The following is a 19,853-nucleotide window of genomic DNA, read 5'->3' as shown; positions in this document are numbered from 1 at the left end:
TATATACTGTCTACAAAAGCTAGTATTTCTAGTTAGTGAGAGTTTCCCAACATCAGAGCACTAAATACATCAAAGTGCCAAGGTATTCTACTACGAATTAAAATTTGATGTCTGTCGGCATTCGATTTGATAAAAATTCTGAAGCCAAGCAGACAAAGATGAACAAAATGAACTGGAATATTCAGGAGGAAGAAAAGTACCAACTAGTAAAGAGAAAAGGGGGGGAATCACCCTAAAAACAACTTGAATTTTCTATATTTATCTGTGTGTATTTGCTCCACTTGGTTGTCAGTTTTAATTGGTCTGCAGCATGCTGGGGTTCTAATGTATTCAGAATTTCAATTGTTATTTCCACCATCTATTATAGTATCCCCAAAATGCAGTCTATTCTTGGTGAATAATAAGAGTTTCTCTCTTTATTGAAATAAAGAGCTTATTAAATCTACTGTTAGTTTTTATACCTGGTGACACAACTGTTCAGAAGTGCAGAAAATGAGAAACTGTCTCCTTCACAAATCATATTTACTAGGAGCAAGGTTGATTCCTCAAGGTTGGTCCAATGCTATTTAAGATTTTGTAAAGGTTAAAGCCAAGGCAGGTATATACCAAACTGTCAGAAGTTCACTACTGACACTCATGTCTTTCCAACGCAATAGTTTTCTGGATGCCAAGACTATTTTTAAAGAGGAAAGAGTCCTACTGTGCTGCGTGTATGTCTGCGTGCTATAGCTATATAAACATCGATGGTTGTAAAATTTGAGAGGCCACGTGATATACTGAAAAGAGCATAGGCCTTGGAGAAAGACAGATCTGGAATCTTAGATAGATACTAGCATTTATTTGTTTTCTTACCTTGGGAACTTATTTAAACTTTCTGAAGCAGAACTTTGTCATCTATAAAAAATGAGGATAATAATACATGCCCTATAGGAAGTGACTGGTGTATTTTATCACAGTGCCTGAAAAATAGGAATAGCTCAATACTCGCTTAAAAATTAACTCAGAACATAGGTGGGCCCTTAAACAACTTTATATATGAAAATCTGGATTCACAACTACAAAAAATTCGTTGTTGATAATTTTTTAAGCATAATTAGAGAAATAAAAATAGAATCATTTTTAAAAGCCTCTATTAGTGCATTTAAAGTTTAACAAGAATAACACTGTACAAAACATTAAGTACAGTGAAATAAACTGTAGAATTAACAGAACACCAAAAGGAAGACATCATGTTGTTTCTGAGCCATTCATTTGTTGATTCCTATTAATGAAAATTAACTTCCATACTTGAGTAACACCTAACAAGTATTTGTCTATGTTTTACTTTAAATAGGACTGGTTGATATTTAGATGTTTAGGTTTGTTAATTTAGCTAGTGTCAATATGTATGTGTGTATATATTATTTTGTGCTGTTCAGAAATATTAGTTAATATATGCCTGATCAGGATATGGAAATTAAAGGTTAAGCAAAATAAACATAAAGAAGACACAAGGGTCATGGGGTAGGGAGTTGGGACCCACTACCTTCTGTCCTTTTCTCTGCATGTCTCTCAGATCTCTCATGTGATATGAAAAGTTGGAAAAGTACTGAAAATCTCAGATGGTTTTATTGAAGGGATAATAAAATTGAACTACCACACGTTGATATTGGACGCACTCACGAATCCAGGGTTGTATATTCTACAATTTCTCAAAATGTTATTACAACATTCTATTATACAGTCTTCATTTTACATAAGATTTTCTTCCAAGAGAGATAGTTTGATGGATGTTTTGTTTGTCAGTTTACTAGAAATTGAAAAACTGAACTGAGGACACAAAGTTAGCTGAATTTACCAATATGTGCGTCTAACAGAGGCTGCGTGGCTGAGAAAGGATTGGTAGTCTCTTGGTTCATAATCAGAATTAATTATGATTTGGAGAAATAAGACCGTAAGTTCAACCACTGACTTCCTTGATGAACCATTTTGAAAAGCTAATTAGGCAAAATGCTACTAAAAGACTGAGATGCATCTGCAAAGTGAAAGCATATGCATGTATATAAAGGCTGTGGAGGATGTCGATTTTGTCCCTAAACTAGTGCACATTCAAACATGTTCATTGTCATTTGATTCTGGCACTATCAAGCGTTGAAAATCACTCTAGCAACTAATACGTGAGCGAGCAGTTCCTTCGGCTCAGTCTAGTCTAGGTGAGAGGATTACTCACTATTTCTGGCCACATCTAAGAAAAGCAGCCGCTGAGAAATGCACAGCCATTCTCATACCATCCCCTTCCCTACTCTCTACAATTCCCAACTCCCCTGTTGCACAGTCCAGCTTGTGTGACCAACACTTTTCAAAGCTCAATGTAAGCACACCAATGTCTCAGAACTCTCATATGCCATTAGCACAAACAGGGGACCTTAGTAGCAGTCTCTCAGTCACAAGGCACGTGTGTCCTGGTATCAGGGCCTGACTTCCGGACAACACAGAAGATTCTGGCAATAAACACATCACACATTTTCTTAATGAAACGAAAAGTTAAACTTTTAAGGGCTCTTCTACTGTGTTTTGCAAGTTATAGTTGAGTCTATTAGAGAAATGGCTATGCGCCTGAGCTACTGATCAGGGATAGCAGCTTGTTGGGAGAAAGATATGATTGGAAAGTAGGACTGAAAGCTGGCATCACAAGTTTTGCTAAATGAAACAGAAAATTCGCAATATATAATGGTTTTCCGTGGGTTGAGCAGCAGGCTAGATGGCAGGGGTGTCAGGCCTTGCCGTGAATTCAATAATTATTTCTTGAATCCTGCCGATAGGATATCCATAATATTAATTAATTAATTAAACGACTATTTACTAAACACTTGCTGTGGACCCCAGTCAGAGTTTGGTGCACATATCCAAAGGAAAGAAAATAGATATGCTTCCTGACATGTTCACAGACCAGTCCTGGTTATGGCTATGAAGTTCCTGTGATATCAGTTAAGAAGAGCCTGGGCAGAGATTCTGCAGGCTTGGATTCCTCCCTAGCTGTGCTGCTGACTTGCCGAGGGATATTAGCGAGGGCATTTAACCTTGCAGTCTCACTCTCTGCTTTCATACAAGGAGGCTAACAAGAGTTAGCCTAGATAGGGCCTAGATAGGGCCGTCAGTGAAACTGCCCTGTCTAGCTTCCCCGCAGTGTTGATGTGATGGACAAACCAGATAATCGATATGAGAATGCTTTGAAAATTGTAAAGTACCCATTTTAATTTCACCTTGCGATAGACAGAAATAATAATTTCCACCTATTCACCTCACATGCAAGCTGCTGCTTCTTGGCACGTATTGAACAACAGTGCTCACTCCCTGATTTACAAACAGAATTAGACAGAGTTCCTGCCCTGTGGTTTTAAACTAGGCAGACATGCATGATAAAACAATGAGAAAACATTCAAGGTAGACAGTACTGTGGTAGACATTAATGTGTTTATAAAAGGCCTACGAATTTCTTAGATGGAAAGTGCTATGGGCATTTTTCATAGTCCTTAGGATGTTTGCTTCTTGTGAAATAATGCAAAATACATATATTTTTTTAACCTAATGTAAAATAAAAAGAAAGCTACAGGAGGATTGAAAAGAAAAGAAGTTGAGTAAAAAGAAGGGAATAAGTCAGAAAGACAAATATCATATGATATCACTTATATGTGGAATCTAAAAATACGATACAGGACTTCCCTGGTGGCACAGTGGTTAAGAATCAGCCTGCCAATGCAGGGGTCATGGGTTCGAGCCCTGGTCCGGGAAGATCCCACATGCTGCGGAGCAACTTAGCCCGTGCGCCACAACTACTGAGTCAGCGCACCACAACTACTGAAGCCTGTGTGCCTAGAGCCTGTGCTCCGCAGCAAGAGAAGCCACCACAATGAGAAGCCACCACAACAAAGAGTAGACCCCACTCACCACAACTAGAGAAAGCCCGCACGCAGCAACGAAGACCCAATGCAGCAAAAAATAAATAAATAATAAAATAAAAATAAATTTATTAAAAAAATAAAAATATGATACAAATGAACTTATTTACAAAACAGAAACAGACTCACAGAGATAAAAAAAAAACAAACTTATGGTTACTAAGGGGAAAGGATAGGAGGAGGGATAAGTTAAGAGCTTGGGATTAACAGATACAAACTACAATATGCAAAACAGACAAACAACAAGGATCTACTGTATAACACAGGGAACTATTTTCAGTATCTTGTAATAAACTAAAATGGAAAAGAATCTGAAAAAGAATATACATATGTATATATATGTACGTATAACTGAATCACTTTGCTGTACACCCGAAACTTTGTAAACCAACTATACTTCAATTAAAAAAAACAGAAGGGAATAAATAATGTGGGGCAATTAAGTCCAGCAAAATGTACTGAACACCTTACTATATGCTTTATACTATGCTGTGTCCTTGATGGGGGAAACATTGCTATTGGCATGAAGTGAACAACAAGCATGTTCTTTATTTTGCTCTAGAAACTATGCCAAGTAGTTCACCTCAGGATTGACTGCGATCCTATAGTTTTGAAATTATTAATATTTTTAAATAGTAACAATTGTAGTAATACCCTCCAGATATTTTAGCATCTATATAATGCCTTAGATTTTACAAAATTTTTATGTGAACAATCTAATCTTCATAATAATTTTGTGAGATGGGCATCACCATTATCTCTAATTTACAGATGAAAAAGTTGGGGGCTTCCCTTAAAAAAAAAAAAAAAAAAAAAAAGTTGGGCAGGCGTTGGTAAAATAATTTACTGAAAGTAAGACAGTAATTGGGAGACCCATGGCTTGAACCCAGTCTTCTGACTCTAAGATGTGTTTTCCATCTTCATGTCACATAAGTCAACAGTCTAAAATAAAGCACTGTGAAGCCTGAATTTGGATGCATTGTGCCCTTACTCTCATCTTATTCCATTTGTAGAATTTACAAGTCAATGCCATTGGTTTCCAGAGTAATGCAGTTATTAGAAGAATTTCGTGAAATGGTTGCTTGAGCAAACACTGTCTTCTTAAGGAATGTCACTGTGAAGTATTTTTTTTTTTAATATTTATTTTATTTTTGGCTGCGTTGGGTCTTCGTTGCTGAGCGTGGGCTTTCTCTAGTTGCAGCGAGCGGGGGCTACCCTTTGTTGCGGTGCGTGGGCTTCTTGTTGCATTGGCTTCTCTTGTTGCGGGACACGGGCTCTAGGCATGCAGGCTACAGTAGTTGTGGCACACAGGCTTAGTTGCTCCACAGCATGTGGGATCTTCCCAGACCAGAGCTCGAACCTGTTTCCCCTGCGTTGGCAGGCAGATTGTTAACAACTGTGCCAGCAGGGAAGTCACTGTCACTGTGAAGATTTAATTGTGGATTGTGTTTCTGCATAGGTATAGGATATATTTCTTTCATGAGATTGTTAGAATGCTCAAAAAAAAAAAAAAAAAAAAGGAGACCTGATGTGATATTCACTAAAAAGTTTAAAGCATTTATTTTATTTTCATTAGTTACAGGTAATCACGTGTAACATGAAATCTAAAAAGAGAGTGAAAATAGCTTTAAAGAAATATAAGCCAGGGCTTCCCTGGTGGCGCAGTGGTTGGGAGTCCGCATGCCAATGCAGGGGGCATGGGTTCGTGCCCCAGTCCGGGAGGATCCCGCGTGCTGCGGAGCGGCTGGGCCCGTGGGCCGTGGCCGCTGGGCCTGTGCGTTCAGGGCCTGTGCTCCACGGCGGGAGAGGCCACAACAGTGAGAGGCCCGCATACCACAAAACAAAAACAAAAACAAACAAAAAAAAGAAATATAAGCCAAATACAAAGTCATAATTGACATTTACTTTTTAAGAATGAAATAAGATTCTAGTTAACTGTCTAATTAATGAGAAGCCTATATGAGTAAAACACATACACAATCACACAATTATGCATGGTTGTTAGCAAAACTTTACTGATTTCCTGGAAATTCTAATAGTCTTCTAGTCCAAGAACAGATTACTACATGGCCCCTTTGCCAAAGTTAGGGTAAAAGACAACAACTACTACAATAACTTGGGGTAATGCCTTAGTTGAGGCTCATATAACAGAATACCACAGACTGGCTAGCTTAAACACCAGACTGGTATCTCTCACAGTTCTGAAGGCTGGGAAGTCCAAGATCAAGGTGTTGGCAGATCCAGGGTCTGGTGAAGACTCTCTTGCAGATGGCCATCTTCTTGTCTTATGCTCACATGGTAGAGAGCAAGCTCTCATGTCGCTTCTTGTAAGGCTTGTAAGGCCACTGATCCCATTCATGAGGGCTCCACCCTCATGACCTAATTACCTCCAAAGGCCCCACCGCCTAATACCAATACCATCACTGGGGATCAGTCTTCCACATAATGAATTTTGGGGGGACACATTCAGTCCATAGCAGGTAGCTTAGATCTCTCTCCCTCCCTCTCTCTCTCTCTCTCTCTTTCTCTCTCTCTCTCTCTCTCTCTCAGACACGCACATGCACACAATAAGAACAAGATCTTTAACAAAATATCTTTTACCACGATAAGAACAAAATCTTGTTTTTCTCTCCCAGACTATTGTCTCCCTTCCAGAAATCTGAAATGAAGATTGTCTCATTAAAACAGCTGCTAAAGGCCAACTTCCATTTCTTTTCATTTTTCCTTCTATAATTGTAATGCAATAAAACTATCAAAATATATTATCCTACTCTGAATTTTCTATTCAGAGAATAGAAAGTTACAGTATCAGAGAATCATCTGACTAGAAGAGTGCTTGATTGATTATCAATGTCTGCCTTTAGGAAATACTATGTGTAAATACTTTTATTTAGACCTATTTATAAAGATCTTCAGAGAGGACAATCCCATCATCTTTCTTACCTCAATTTGGATGCAATCACTTTCTTTGTCTGGAAACTCTTCTTTATACTTTGATTAAATCCCTTATACATCACAGATTAAGAAATATAAATATACAGACTGGATCTTTACATTTGAAAACTTGACCCTTGGACTGTCTTAAATATGGAAAAGAACTTGAGTTCATGTATTTCCAAAAACTTGTGATTGTTATGATATGAAAATCACTGAATGTTCAGGCTGGGTCACACAGGATGTAACCCTTAATGAAATCTTCATGGTGTGAGGCTTGGTCCCCAGTTTTGCAGTTGCAAAAAATTGGTAAGTGGTCTGGTCCTGAGCAAATGATTCATGCTAGCTGAAATCACAAGAAACTGGTTTACAAGGGTGAACATGTGGTATGATATGAGGGGTGGGGAGTTGAACATGAAGGAGGGTAGGCAGATGCATGCCTTTTCTGCTGGGCATTTTTTTTTTAAGATATCAATACTTTATGTATTCAGAACAAAGCCTAGACATGGGAAATAAGTAAAAAGAGACTGTTTGTAGTGAAAACTAGGTGTCCCCAAGTCTATGCAATGGAGTTCTGTTTTGAGCAGAGAAGAATCTACAGTCAGTCACACTGAAGAAACAAGAAGAGATGGCTGACACCTTGAAGGTATACAGAGAAAGCAGACATGTGCACTCAAAGGTCCATTTGTTGGTGGAGGATGGTGTATTAGTCCAGGTTCTCCAGAGAGGTAGAATATATATAGATATAGATATAGATATAGATATAGATATAGAGATATATCTATATATGTGTGTGTGTATATGTATATATATCTGAATCACTTTGCTGTACACTTGAAAGTAACACAACATTGTAAATCAACTACACTTCAAGTTTTTTAAAAGTTAATTTTACTGATCTCTAAAACAAAAAAGAGAAACTTACCCATGTTCACCCAGAGAGTGACAGACCCATGATTTAAATTTAGCTCAATCTGATCTTAAATCCCATAATATTTTTACTTTTCTATGCTCTCTATTTACTATTAAATATTATATTCATTCCAGTGATTTTAATTTGTGACGATTAAAGGATATACAACATACTATATTTTAGCAGAACTGCCACAAAGTAATTAAAATTTAAAAATATTTTGGTACTTATTTTTTCTTAATTATTCTGGTCAAAGATGGCCTTATTATATTAATTGAAATAAAGGCTGACTTTTGATAATGGGGTCAAAAGAAATAAAAGTAGAACACATCCATCTCTTTGAGCTTCAGCCAAGCCAAGCACCACATATGAGGGGCATTCCATGGCTACTCTACTCTCATGGACTTGGTTGTGGAGCAGTGGCCTCGTCCTGTCTCCGTTTCAGACTTTCTTCTTTCACCTCACCTTTCAGATTCCATGCCATAAACTTGGTACCTCTTCCTGCCCAAGGCCACTTCTTAGCCCAAGGTGGACCCATAGACATAAACTTGCAGCATCTAGGACAGGAAAGAATCAAGATAAATGACCCTGTGCAACAAAAGTATCCCTTTTTAGTTGCTGAAATTCTCTGATTTGCTAAACATGATGGCTCTCTCTGATGAATGCTAGAGACATGCTATCAATTCTCTAAAACTTTTTAATGCATATTGCTATGCCATGTATACAATTTCCAAGATTACAGCTTGTCTCATATGTTGCATTTTATTATTTCATTCTTTTCTTAGATTAGTTGCACATACAAGGTGGTAACTTATTTCCTTAAAACTTTCATAATTCCAAGGTAGGGTGTATATTCTTCAGAGAACTCCTATAGATAAATAATCTCACCTTGTTTTCTTTGTTTCCTTCCTTCCTACTGTCAATTCTTTAGCTTTCATTTTAAGAGTGATGCCAGAGGTCCTGGTCTCCTGGATTTGCAGAATGGGATAGCCTGGATTGGGGTTGTTTTACTCTGGGAACTTGTGCTCTGTACAACTAACAAATCAACAAAATTATAAACATTGTTATTATGTTCCATTAATAATTATAGCTTCCTGGGTGAAATAGCATGCTCAATTGCAAAAGCGGGGGATTCTTTTGGAATTATAGTCAGCATTTTCGTCTTGAAGGACTGTTTATAGCCTCTTAAAACAAATAAAACACTTCCCAAATTTTGCCTGCAGCAATTGACACAAAACATGAACGCAAATAATTCACCTCCAGGCCAACCTTCTGTATAACCGGTAGATGGTCACTCCAGTGAACATTCTGGTTACTTATTGAAATCAAGAATCTTTCCTGCTCCATCAGGGAATTCAGTACCAGATCCAAGGTCAGAGCCGGACCTCATCTTGGGGGTGGAGGTTAAGTAATGCAAAGCATCCAGAGAATGGCTAGAGGCCAAGGAGCAGGGCTTGTGACTCCAGAACGAGGCAGCTCAAGGTGACATTAAGTTTTTAAAGGGTCATTAAGAAGTACTCACTGTTAGAAGTGGGGAAGTAAAAAGGGAAGGTTTCAAGGATGACTTGGTAAAATCCTGTTTAAAGGACTCGCTGAGCAAAGAATCCTGAAAAGGAAGAGTATGAAAGGAAAAAAAACCCAAAACCACTTTTGAATCTTTTTGTGAAAGAGTTTAACTGTTTTTGCTAAAATGCTAGTATATATATATTTTTTCTTTTTAACATCTTTATAGGGGTATAATTGCTTTACAATGGTGTGTTAGTTTCTGCTTTATAACAAAGTGAATCAGTTATACATATACACATGTTCCCATATGTCTTCCCTCTTGCGTCTCCCTCCCTCCCACTCTCCCTATCCCACCCCTCCAGGCTGTCACAAAGCACCGAGCTAATATCCCTGTGCCTTGCGGCTGCTTCCCCCTAGCTATCTACCTTACTACGTTTGTTAGTGTTTATATGTCCATGACTCTCTCTCGCCCTGTCAAAGCTCACCCTTCCCCCTCCCCATATCCTCAAGTCCGTTCTCCAGTAGGTCTGCGTCTTTATTCCTGTCTTACCCCTAGGTTCTTCATGACATTTTTTCCCCTTAAATTCCATATATATGTGTTAGCATACGGTATTTGTCTTTTTCTTTCTGACTTACTTCACTCTGTATGACAGACTCTAGGTCTATCCATCTCATTACAAATAGCTCAATTTCGTTTCTTTTTAAGGCTGAGTAATATTCCATTGTATATATGTGCCACATCTTCTTTATCCATTCATCCGATGATGGGCGCTTAGGTTGTTTCCATCTCCGGGCTATTGTAAATAGAGCTGCAATGAACATTTTGGTACGTGACTCTTTTTGAATTTTGGTTTTCTCAGGGTATATGCCCAGTCGTCGGATTGCTGGGTCATATGGTAATTCTATTTGTAGTTTTTAAGGAACCTCCATACTGTTCTCCATAGTGGCTGAACCAATTCACATTCCCACCAGCAGTGCAAGAGTGTTCCCTTTTCTCCACACCCTCTCCAGCATTTATTGTTTCTAGATTTTTTGATGATGGCCATTCTGACTGGTGTGAGCTGATATCTCATTGTAGTTTTGATTTGCATTTCTCTAATGATTAATGACGTTGAGCATTCTTTCATGTGTTTGTTGGCAATCTGTATATCTTCTTTGGAGAAATGTCTATTTAGGTCTTCTGCCCATAACATGCTAGTATATATTTAAATGGCTGATACGTTGACTTGGATGACATTTTAAAACAATAAACTGATGCAAAGAAGATGTCTGGAAAGGTATACGCCAAAGTAGGAATGTTGGTTCGTCCCTGAGAGGTGATGTTACAGCATATTTTTTCTTCTTTATACATTTCTGTATTGCTTGTTTTCCCCCAAGGAGTACACACACTGCTTTCACAATTAAGGAGGAATAAACAGTGAATTATTTTTGTTTAAAAAAAATAAAGTTTACAGTTGGTCTTAATCTGTAAAATAAATGTTCCTATAGCTAAGTTAGCAGCTCAAAACACCGTTGGGGAAGCAGGATCTGTGTGACAGGAAAAACAGAGACTAATTAAAAACAAATGAACACAAAAGCTTGGGTTTTGCGACAGCAGCAGAATTTACAGAATTACAACACCTCTAGAATTATGGAACCCACAAGTTCCTGCATGTGTCTGTTTCTGCCAACTTCTGGTTGTCTGTGGCTTTCTTAAAATATCCTTGGAAGGGACTCCAAGAAATCATCAAATCAGTTCAATGTTCTTTAAGTTATAGTCTAACAAAGGCTCCAGCATTTCTACAGGAGCTTCCCATTCGTGGACGTGTTCCAATTTTCTGCCACACACTTGATTTAAATCCAAGATTGCGTAGACTTACTTAGCTCCCACAACGTTTGAAGCCCTTTCTCACGTTGTAATTTTCTTAATCAATGAGGTAGTTATTATTGTCCACATTACACAGGAGAGTCAACTGAAGCTCAGAAAGTGACTTGCCCAAGGTCTCATAGCAACTTGTTTGCCAGGCTGGGATTGAACTCAGATCTTACAACTTGATGTCCAGTGCCATTTTTATATGACACTAAGTCAGCCTCTGGAGAAGTAAAAAGATGTGACTGGTAGTCCTGGTGTCCCCACATGAAGCCTCTGGGGCCCTTGGAGAGGCAGGCTATGTAAGTGGTCAATACATGGATGGTTGAGCTTTCCACAGCTCTAATTATGTGACTGGCTTTATGTTCATGCCACCCTGTAAGTGGGAGAGGAGTTCATGGTAACACTTCCTTTAACTGAAAATCTCTTGTTTCCTTGGATGATTGCTTTTCCTCTTTATAAGTCTGTCATGAATTGAGTGAAGGAGTTGTAGTTTCAAAAGTTCTATTAACCAAAAATAAATAACGTTAAAAAGTGAAAAAAACAGAGGGCAAAAATTAAGAAATTTTAAGGAGAGTCATAATAAAATATTACACCAAAATTATCCAAGAATAGACGGAAGGGTCTTTGTAGATACAGAAATTTCAAAATACATGGGTGGTCCTACTAATTTGTGGATCAGTTGAAATACAAACTATATAAAATTGATGAGCATATTCTAATCAACTCCACTCTGCCCAGGGATCTCCAGGGATACTTAATCCACAGCTGCCATTGCCAATATGGCTGATTTTTTCTTGTCAGTAATTTTCTTCTTATCCCCAATCTAAAATTCAGAATTCAGCAACAGACTAGCTTTTTACCTTATACATCGTGTGGTAATTTATTACTACTAGGGAATATGAATATGAAAATATGCATATATACCTTGGCCACTAATCAATTTTCAATGGAATGGTTTATTTACTTAACAAATGGCTCGTTAAGTCACATTGGTAATTCAAGTTGAAGTTTTTTGTACCTGGTCAAGTGATAAATTATGCTTATGTTCACTTTTTTGTTCTCAAGAATAATGATAGCTAGATTGTAGGCTCCTTAAAGGCAGAGATAGATTGCATTTTATACTTTATTTGTTAACAATCATGGCATTAGGAATGGTACTGATTATGAAGTAGGTACTCAATAAATACTTGTGGGGTTTACTGATTTGCTTATGCATCTTCTTGGTATTGACAACCAAATAACTTATTGGATTAAAAACAGAAGTAAGGATAGTAGTATATCTACCAATTCATTTCCCTTTAGCCATAAATATCAATGTGCAAAGGATCTATGTTAGACAGGGGTTCTTAACCTGAGCTTCAGAGGGTGTTCCCTTAACTTCCTGAAATTTTATTCAAATTTTTTTTGTGTTCAGATGCTCACTTTCCAGAGGAGAGGATCTAGAGCTTTCTTCACCTTCCAGGAAATCCATCATTCCATAAACTATTAAGAACCTGTGGTCTTTAATATTTTCGCCTGTCTCCGGAATGTCAGCACTGATAACTCTGGAAGCCCACCTACATTTGCTTGGAATACACTATAACCTTTTTCCTCTGATTTTTGACTTCCCCAAACATGCCTGATCTCCAGTTAGAATTAAATTGCCCTAAGTAATATCCGAAATAAAACAATGTATAAGACCATGAAGAGAAACAGGATAACTTGAAACTTCTTCTTGTTCCCATGCTACACTCTGTACTGAGCTGGCATTTGGGTCCAGGTGCAAGTCAAGGTGTTTTTTTTAATCATTTAAAACTCTAATGCACTAAGTGATCTGTGACCTAATTATGGGGGAAATTACCTGTATCCTTATGCGTGCTCACAACCACTAAACGCAACAGCAGCATTTCAGCTAACGGTCCCTGGCTTCTCACTTGAGAGAATTTGGAGCAATCTGCTCCCAGCATGAGCAGTTGACTTTGGAATTCACGGTACATCTCACAGCCTAAATTTACCAGTCTTCAGAGGCAGAAAGCTTTTGTTATAACTTCAGAGGGGCAGATTAGTTCATTGTGGTCAAATCAGTGTGAAGTGTTTCTCTACACACCCCACCCTTTCCCAATCCAGTATTTTTAAGGAAGTTAATGTTTGACTAGTTCATTGCACTGCTGCAAATTGAAAAAAGCAGTTATGTTAAGGAGCATTCCCTTTTTAGGAAGAAAAATCGAACCTTTATAATTATGCTATTAATTCTCAGTTCAACTGATAATAACATATGAAAATGAATTTCTCGGTAGAACGTTTTATTATTATTTAGTGTTTAGCTAGCATGAAGAGCTATGGTTTATAGCATTTTAATCGTAGCTAGTCCTCTAAACTTTTAAGTGGGTCAGAAACACTTTCTCTCTTACGTCGTTAGTCTTTCTTTCTATGGTTTATCTTTTAAATTAACATACATTAAGATTGCTCCAAGCCTACCTTCTTATTTTTAAATGTTGGCTTCTTCTAAATGTATTTGTTTTTACAAACACAAGTCTAATCCCTTTGGTGCTCATCAGAGAAGTTATGGCTTTGTTCCATTCTTCCATCCCACCAAGCAAGTAAGCACTTGGGAAGCTGTTGAACGAAACCATAAAGGCAACTTTTTAAGCAAAACAAAATTATTTAAAATTATTTTGGAAGACTCTAATAGCCATTTTAAAGGTTGGCTGTCATAAGCCCATTTTGGGTATCAGAGTTTTTCTGCTCCTTCTGCAAGTTCTAGAGCTTCCTTTCAAGTAAAAATTTAAAATATCTAAGCTTTCAACCTAACAAAAAAGCACGTGAATTCCATATCACAACAAGTGGCTTCTAAGAAGATTGTAAATTGAGTGACAGAAGAGGAATCATTTAAAGGGACTCCCACTAGAGAACAGACGACAGCACCCAAATAAATCCATTTTAATTTTCACTTTATTTCAGTTCTATTTCAAAGCTGTGATATCATGAGTGGAGAGAGAAGCAGCTCATAGAAGAGCCTGAGTTCAAAGGAACTGAAATTTAGCATGGAATGTAAAATCGAGGACTTTTGCTTCTAAGAGGATGACTGTAGAAATACCAAGGTTGAAGGATGTGGGCTTGGTGCTACAGCAGAATTAGTCGTCTGGGGTGACCCTGCATGTATTGGCAAGTAGCCATTAAGTAATGCTCTTTACAAGAGAAAATCTTGTACCCGACAAGCTATTAGAAACGTGCATTTCTCTTAAACCTCTTTTCCTGCCCTTCTACTCTAGAAGAGACATTATAAACTGCTAATGAAATGTGACTTTCATGTTGAGAGACTGGATTCCCCCAGGACTGAAATGAAGCACGCTTTAGCCTTCTCACACCCAGGTGCTCCATCGGGTTCCCTGCAGAGTGATCTCTGCCAGCACCCTGGTGAGACTGCACAATGGGTCAGTACTCTCTGCCGTCATTCTTTGCACTGGGGCTCTGGCCGACAAAGGGGAAAATAGTCACACACAGGGAAATGGTATAAGTTAAAATCAAGCAAGTCTGGTGGGGTGGTAATGACTTTCCCAGCATCCAAGTCTTCGCCTTGAGGACATGTGAAGCTAGAAAACAATGTCATTCATTCAACATTTATAGAGAACACACAAAGTACACGGTACTGGGCTCAGTACTGGAGGGCATGCAAAAGTGTACGAAACACAAACCCTGCCCCCACCCCTGCCCGAGGATTCTTGCCAGGAAGGGTATTTCAAGTATCAACCAGACCTTATGACCCTTTAAGAAATTCTTGAGGGAATAAAAGTGCATTCAGAATTTAAAACAAGCATGGAAAAGAATACCGCTAGGACAATAAGTCTTTTAGGAGAAAGGGCACGTAAATGTGCCTGAAATTTTTATTTCTATGGTATACAATGTAGCTTGGCTGAATGAGAGAGCAGAGGTTTAAAGGGCCAAGAGCGGCGCCAGGCTGGCCGGTTCTTGGAGAAGCCGGACTTCAAGGAAGTCGGATGCCTGCACAGTTAGCTGAATCCGAACAAAGAGGAAGCCGGCACTTTTACCTGGGAAGTGGATAACTTCGAGGAAAAGTGGCCTCCGAGGAGGAAAAAAGGCAACATTCCGCCCGGAGTGGAAGCCCTCACAACCCTCGACTGTGCCTGCTGACCGCACCCTTGACCGACCTCACCCTCGCTCCCCCGCCCGGCTTCCTCTACCCAGTCTAGGCGGCAGGCCGCGCTCCGCCGGGTTCCACCGCCCACTCCACGCCCGCAGCTCTTGCACGCGCCGGCTCCAGCCGGTAATCGGCCACGTGCGCCGGGTTCCCCGCTCGGCCCCTCAGCGGGCCAAGCGCCTCCAAGGCTGCGGTGGCCACGGTGGGGGCTCGATCCCCGTCCCCACGCGCCCAGCCGAGAAGTCCCGACAGCGGCGGTGGCGGGAGCGAGCGGCCCGGCCCCTCGCTAGAGGGAGCAGCGCGACAGTGGGCTGCGGGCGCCGCCTCTGCTGCATCGGTGGCTGCGCGTTCCGCTCGGCCCAGCCCAGCTCGGATTTGGAGCCCGCGCGCGCCGCGCTGCCTTCCCCTCCTCCTCTGCCACCGCCCCGCGGGCGGCTCCCCCGGGCCACACGCACGTTCGATCCTCTTTTCCCTGGTTTACGGATTTCCGAGGGCGAAGAATTTCGCCTCGGTCCCTGCGAGTGTCTCTCGGCCTCTCCCCCTCTCCCCTCGCGACTCCCCCTTCCCGTGGGCGCGCGCGCGCACGCTCGCTCACACACACACACTTACACTCGCCGGCGCGCGTGCGCACGGCCGCGCGCCCTGAGCCGCGGAGTCTCCAGCGCCTCTCAGCAGATCCCACTCTCTCCGGCGCCGCTACTCACACAGGCTTCCAGCCGCCACTGGGCGTCCTCTGTCTGCGGTAGCGCGGCCGAGGCGGCGGTGGGAAAGGTAGCTGCAGCCCGGCGCGGTCTCAGAGCTCCGTGCCCTGGACCGAGTCCGGGGAGAAGCGGAGAAGGAGGACGCCGAGGCGAGGAGGAGCCGCGCCGCGCCCGAGTCCGCGCGGCTGGCTGCCTTCGCTACCGGTACCGCAGCCCCAGGTAAGCTGCTCCGGGGCCCGCAGCATCCCCGGGGCGTCCGGGCTCGGAGCGAGGGTTCCGCGGTCCCGCCGCCGCCGCTGCCGCCGCCGCGGCACCAGGACAGAGGCTCGGAGGGGAGTGGGCTCGGGGGGAGGGGAATGGAGCTAGAGGTGAGGCCGGTAGGGAGGGGGGCAGGGGAGCGTGGGGGCTTCACCGCAGCCCCCCGCGCCCTTCCCCTCCCTACCTCAGCTGCAGCCGGGTGACTTTTACGAGCCTGAGGGCGCCTGGCGCCCCAGACAGCTATTCTCAGTTCTCCCCAGCGCCGCCAGCTAGTGTTGGCTGCGGGCTCCGCGCCCGCCGCGCGCCTCCCACCTCCCGTGCACCTTGGACAGCGCACCCCGCTGCCCGCCGACCCCTGAACCGCACCCGGGTCCGCGTCCTGCTCGCGCAGTCCTCCCACTGCTCTCTTCTTTCCCGGTCGTCACCCTCCCGCTCTGCATCCATTCTCCCAGCCGTGGCGGACTCCTCTGGGTGCGGGCCGGAAACTTTCCTCCCCGCCTTGTCTGAACTAGGTACTATTGTTGTTATTTGTGACTGTCCCCTTACTCGGGGAACTCAGACACAGTGGACTGGTTTTCCTCGGCGGGAGGCCCGGTCCAGCCCGAGGCAAGAGAGGCATCGGGCAGCAGGACTCGGCGGCTGCCAGGGTGCAGAGCCTACGCCTCGGTAGCCGGACGCCTGCCGCCTCCCCTCTTCTCCGGACTCCACACGTGCGCGCCTCCCACGGACGCCGCCCCTCCCCGACCACCCCACGTCCTCCCCCTGCACTGCCACGGCCACCCCATAGGTTGGACACCTGGGGCTTGCGGGTCCTGATTGGCTGAAGGCGTAACCCCGCCTCCTTTCCGGGGTGGGGGGTGGTTTGGAGTGTTGTGGTTGTCATCCCGCGGCGCGCACATGGGGGAAGTTGGGGTCGACAGGTGGGGAAGCGGGGCTCGGTTGGATCCTCTCGTCCCATTGTGTATAACTACGCTCTCACCCGCCTTCCTCCAAATGCGCTCCTGCTTTTCTCCTTTTCTGTTTTTTTCTCAACGTTTTGCTGCTGTGACATTAAAAGAAAAAACTGGCTTGTAACCTTATTTTTATTAATATTGTATTTGCTCGGTGGTGGCGATTTTTAAAGCAGATCTAGAAGGATGAGGGAAACAAGTGCTTATGGGGAGGTTCGTGGCAAACTGGGCTGCAGCTTTGAGTCCGGTAGTTTGGAGAAAGTAATGGGTGCCTAATGGTTATGAGGAGGGTGGAGAAAGTGAGAAGGAAATTGTTTCTTGGTGAGGGCCGGACACAGGTGAGCAACCTTGAGAAGCTGAGGGAGAAGGAAGTGGGTCATGTGTGGGGTGAGACGTGAAGGAGAAACCCGGATGGGCGCTCCCGGGAGCGTTTTGCTGAAGATGGCTCTGTCCGGAAAAGTAATTTTGACTAGTATTCAGTTCATTATTTAACACACTTTGTTTCTGTCCTGCTAACGTTGCCCTTTTGATACATTTTATAGTAATAATGTCAATCCACGTAATGGGTTTTGCTTATTCCAGTTTCTTGCGATATATCGATTTGCAAGTGGTAATGAATTTCAAAAAGTGAATTTCAAAGGCTCCTTTAGAGGGATGCACTAAATAGTTCAAGTGCTTTGGAGTATTGTGAAGGGATGAGCATTGCATAAAATCCAAAGACTGTTCTGGCATTATTTAGGGTCTTTGCAGAAATATATGTGTGTGCGTAAGTGACACTGATTTCTCTTCATTTCAAAGCATGATTGCCTCTAGCACTTTCCAGCTTTAATTCCTTCAGGCTGTTTTGATGTCGTGTCTGTACATCTAAGAATATTGTAATTCTTATCTTTAGAAGCCTTGTCAGTGGAAAACAAACAGCAACTGATGCAAGCTAATGTTGACAACTTTATAGTGAGTACACTATTTTATTTGTAAGCTAGTGAAATATGCAAGAGTAACGTAGCATGACTGTTATTCCCTAGGGACCAATATCAAAACAAAGTGGGGAATCACATGAGGCTATTCCAGGGAGCACAGTTCAATTATTTAAAAAGTGAATATATGTTAAGATTCTTGGGTGTAAAGAAAAGCAGAATATTCCCACTTGAATTATTATCTTTGTACACAGTGGTAGCAGATGATTTGAAGTAAAACGACATATTAAATATGTTTGATGATTCCAAAGTAGATGGTAAAGGCTTTCCATTTATTATTTTTATATAAGTAGAATTGCTTTTCTGACTGAAGAACTTTGTATTCAAAGGACAGAATTTGATACATCTGGCAAATTGGTAATTATTGCTATTGTTGAGAAAATAATTCTTACTGTGTTTTCATATCTCCAGGTCATGCTTTGATTTGCCCTCAGGGATTTAGATTCTAGTTTTTGGCCTATCAAATTGAGATGGGTTGGAGGTAGGTAGAACAAAAATGTATATAGTCACACACCCACCCACACACACACACACACACGCAAAATGTATGTATGTATATCAGCACACAGCTATATATTTATACACATAATTTGGGGGTGCATTCAGTGTGTTTAGTTATATATATGTTATTGTCATCCTTAGAATTTTTTCTCATTTCTCCTTGTCCAAATGGTGGCCCTGTTTTAAACTGTGGAAAGCATTATCACCAGTAAAATTGGCCAATAGATCATGGAAACAGACAATAGTATTTTGTTGCTTGGCAACCACCTACTGTGAATGAAAAACAAAGCAGTGACAGCTGCTTCCACATCCTGACACTCATAACTGTAACTCAAGCATCGCAACCCTCCAAATGAGACAGATCTACTAACTTTCATTTGAGGAAGGTGAAGTGGTTTCCTTTTGGGGATGTTTTTAAAATGTACATTTAAAATTGTTATTATAATAAGAATTATATTGGTATTGTGGGATGAGATGAAGCATCTAATTTCAGTTGCCCTCCTAAGCCTAGTATAAACTGAAAAATGCAAGACTGGGAGGATTGTTTAGACCCTTCTCATTCTTCCCTTCATAGTCATTAAGCATCGTAAGCACATTTTCTGCTGCCGTTAGATGCTCTTAGGATTTTACAAAAACTTGAGTTCTCTGTGATACCTAAATAGGTGACTGGATTTTACTGCCAGGAGGGGGTTAGAGACTGATGCTTTGGCCTAACCCTTTAGTTTTAAGGGACACTGAGGCACAGTTAGGTGTTGTGATTTGAGCCTGGTTACAGAGTCATCTCCAGGATGTCTTGCCTTGGGTCACACTTGAAAAATTTTCTCCTGTTTCCTCCCTCAAATTATTCTTTCTTTGTTCTTTACACAGAATTTGTAACCAAGATTTTTATCCTAATAAAGATACTTAGAAAATACAGTAATATTTGGGAGTCAAAATTCAGTGTTGACACCAGGCTACATTATGGTTTTAGATGCATTGTGTATTCAGCCCTCAGTCGCGGAAAGTCCTGTGACTTTCCACCTCTTTCCTCAAACTGGGGAAGCCCAGTCCCTTGCTTTGGTAATTGTTTACATCTTTGGACAACCTTTAATGATCTATTATTCTCTAAATGAATTTTAAACGGGGATGAGATTGAGGATTGTGTTGGTCAGCTTGTATACCTGCAAGAGTTTAACCATTACAGCTAAT

General features: G+C 41.5%; 1 protein-coding gene across 3 annotated transcripts in view; it reads left to right on the top strand.

Moving 5' to 3' along the window:
• Positions 1–15,916: 15,916 nt before the first annotated feature.
• ENOX1 (ecto-NOX disulfide-thiol exchanger 1) overlaps positions 15,917–19,853 on the top strand; it is a 590,187-nt gene continuing 586,250 nt past the window's right edge. For all 3 annotated transcript variants that reach the window (XM_024755644.1, XM_024755643.1, XM_024755640.1), the window contains exon 1: positions 15,917–16,201. The gene's annotated coding sequence lies outside the window, so the exon portion shown is untranslated. The remainder of the gene's footprint in view (positions 16,202–19,853) is intronic.

The sequence above is a fragment of the Neophocaena asiaeorientalis genome, unplaced genomic scaffold (genome assembly GCF_003031525.2).
Source record: "Neophocaena asiaeorientalis asiaeorientalis breed wild unplaced genomic scaffold, Neophocaena_asiaeorientalis_V1.1 scaffold59, whole genome shotgun sequence".
Classification (NCBI taxonomy): Eukaryota; Metazoa; Chordata; class Mammalia; order Artiodactyla; family Phocoenidae; genus Neophocaena; species Neophocaena asiaeorientalis.
The sequence above is the reverse complement of the archived record's forward strand: the minus strand, read 5'-3'. Positions and strand labels throughout refer to the sequence as shown.